Source organism: Helianthus annuus, chromosome 4 (genome assembly GCF_002127325.2).
Source record: "Helianthus annuus cultivar XRQ/B chromosome 4, HanXRQr2.0-SUNRISE, whole genome shotgun sequence".
In the NCBI taxonomy this organism is placed as follows: domain Eukaryota; kingdom Viridiplantae; phylum Streptophyta; class Magnoliopsida; order Asterales; family Asteraceae; genus Helianthus; species Helianthus annuus.
Window position 1 is genome coordinate 45246939 of NC_035436.2, and position 3500 is coordinate 45250438.

A 3500-nucleotide genomic window follows, 5' to 3' on the forward strand; every position below is an offset into this window, starting at 1 on the left:
GATTTGAGATGCAAGAACACAAGAAAATCAAAAACTCCAAAAACCCCCAAAAATTTCGGCTCCTAGGGTTTGTCAATCGGCCAAGAAAACAAGTTTTTCTTGCAAATCTCTCCTCAAAATCAGCAAGTACGTGAAATTTAAGTCAAGATAGACCCAAAATTCACTTGATTTGGCCAAGAATTGAAGAAGATATGAGGAATTGAAGGTTTGAAGGTTGTGTGGTTTTCTAAGATCTTGTGGGGTTTTGCAATAGTGATAGTTGATGTTTGTGGAGGAGAAGAGATGAGGGAAACGAGTGGTCAGGGGTGTACTCACGTGACTTATTATTATTTTTTATTTTTTTTATAAAATGCCGAAACTGCCATGACCCTTCAATCGCCAGAGGCTACCGTAAATTACGGTAGCCACCGTAATTTACGGTGGACCTCTAGCAAAAAATCCCAGCGTAAGGCAGTAGCTTCCAGCCGTAAGTCCTTTTATTTCCCAGGCCTAACGTAAATTACGGTATGTACCATAAATTACGGTAGCCCCTGGGCATTTACGCTTCGCCAAAAATTCAATTTTTAGGTTTTTTTTATAAAATTTTCTAATTTTTATGTTTTTTTAATATTTTAAAAAAACATGAAAAATTACCCTACCCCCCGAAAATCACGTGTCGTCCTTAACACTATGCTAGAACTATTCGTAAACCGAACGTCTCCACACTTGTTTCAAACACGAGCTTCAAACGAATACGGTAAATGTGCAAACTAAACAAAGCAAAACAAACAAAAATAAACTACTATGTACACTACCAAACCTGGGCCTCTCATGGTTGTTCTTCATTTACCGGGCGTAGAATGTAGCCCACTTTGTCAAGCTCCAAATTGTTGATGTCGTTTCCTTCCAAGTATGGCTTTAACCGATGTCCATTCACCGTTTGTTGCTTGTTGGTTTGCCATCTTGAATATCCACATCACCAAATCTACCAACTCGCCGAATGACATATGGGCCCATCCATTTGCTTTTTAGTTTGCCCGTAAACATCTTTAATCGTGAGTTGTACAACCATACATTTTGACCCACTTCAAAGGTCTTCTTTCTCAGCTTTGCATCATGGACCTTTTTGAGTTTATCCTTGTATGCCGATGCACACTCATAAGCTTCGTCTCGAATTTCCTCTATCTCACTTAGTTGCAACTTCCGCATCTTCCCCGCTTCATCATAGTCCGCATCATACTCCATTGGTAAGTGACAACCCTTTCCATACACCATCCGGTAAGGTGTTATACCAATTGGAGTTTTGTAGGCCGCTCGGTATGCCCACAACGCATCATTAAGTTTACTTGACCAATCCTTCATATCCGTTCGAACCGTCTTCATAAGAATCTCTTTAATTTGACGGTTGGACACTTCGACTTGTCCACTAGTTTGCAGATGTTACGGTGTAGCAATCCGGTGGTTCACGTTATACCGCTTCAACAGTTTTCCGAAATTGAAATTGTTGAAATGCGACCCACCATCACTAATCATAACTCTCGGAATACCAAAACGGGCAAAGATGTTGGATTGAACAAATTTACAAACAACCGAATGATCATTTGTTCTTGTTGCAATAGCTTCAATCCACTTCGAGACATAATCCAGCGCCACAAGAATGTACAAAAACCCATTGGAATTCGGAAAGGGACCCATAAAGTCAATGCCCCATACATCAAATATTTCAACAACCAAAATTGGTTGCAGTGGCATCTCGTCCCTCTTTGAAATACTCCCCATCTTTTGGCAATTTGCACAATTCCTTGCAAACTCGCATGCATCCTTGAAAATTGTGGGCCAATAAAACCCACACGAAAGAACCCGGTAACCCGTTTTATGCCCGCTAAAATGACCTCCACATGCGGATGAGTGGGCATGAGTAAAGATCTCTAACACCTCTGTTTCGGGCACACACCTCCGAATGACTTGATCGGGCCCAATCTTGAAAAGATCCGGCTCATCCCAAATGTATTGCTTCACTTGGACCGTAAATTGTTGTCTTCTTTTCTTGGTCCAATGATTTGGGATGGCACCCGTGGCTAAGTAATTCACATAGTGGGCGTACCATGGTGCAACGAAAGTGGACACGACTAGTAGTTGCTCATCGGGAAACCTTTCGTTTATCTCACTCAAATCAACTATCCCTTCCACCGGAATTCAAGACAAGTGATCCGCCACTACGTTTTCACTTCCCTTTTTATCTTGGATCTCTAAATCAAATTCTTGTAGCAATAACACCCAACGAATCAAACGGGGCTTTGCATCTTTCTTCTCCATCAAATACCGGACCGTACTATGGTCCGAGTACACAACCACCTTGCTTCCCTAAATATAAGAACGGAACTTATCCAAAGCATACACCACCGCTAATAACTCCTTTTCAGTTGTGGTGTAATTCAGTTGCGCTTTGGACAATGTCTTGCTTGCATAGTAAATCACCACCGGCTTTTTATCAATTCTTTGACCAGAAACTGCTCCAATTGTAGTGTCGCTTGTGTCACACATGATTTCAAATGGCTTCGACCAATCCGGAGGTTGCAAGATGGGAGCTTTCACCAAGTGTTCCTTCAAAACATTAAATGCTTGCAAACACTCATTAGTAAAGTCAAATGGAACATCCTTTAACAACAAATTACATAAAGGTTTAGTGATGACACTAAAACCTTTTATGAAACGTCTATAAAATCCCGTATGTCCCAAAAATGACCTTACACCTTTCACATTTTACGGTGGAGGCAAGGATGATATTACCCATATTTTTGCCTTATCCACCTCCATACCCCTCTCCGAAATCACATGGCCTAACACAATACCCTCTTGCACCATGAAATGACTTTTCTCCCAACTAAGCACTAAATTTTTCTCAACACATCTTTTTAAAACTTTTTGTAATTCATTGAGACAAGATTCAAAACTAGTGCCAAAAATTGAAAAGTCATCCATAAAAACTTCAAGCGACTCTCCAACCATGTCCGAGAAAATACTCATCATACATCGTTGGAAAGTTACCGGTGCATTGCACAAGCCAAATGGCATTCGCCGAAAGGCAAAAGGTGCCATATCGACAAGTGAATGTGGTTTTGTGTTGGTCATCTGGGTGTATTGCGATTTGATTGTAACCCGGTGACCGGTCGGGTGGCTATTTGTTCACCATTTTCATCCTTGATTACTTGAATGCCGGCCTTCTTAGGCACAACTTGGGTAGGACTTACCCAAGCACTATCCGAAATAGGATAGATAATTCCCGCATCCAACCATTTAATTACCCTCTTTCTTTACCACTTCCCTTAGGTTCGGATTCAATCGTTGTTGTGCTTCCCTTGTTGGTTTTGCTTCTTCGGTGGTGATGATCTTGTGCATGACGATTGATGGACTAATTCCTTTTAAATCGGCAATCGTCCATCCAATAGCTCCTTTGTTTTCTTTCAAGACTTCCAATAGAGCTTGCTCTTGCGCCATCTCTAAATTAGAGGCAATAATGA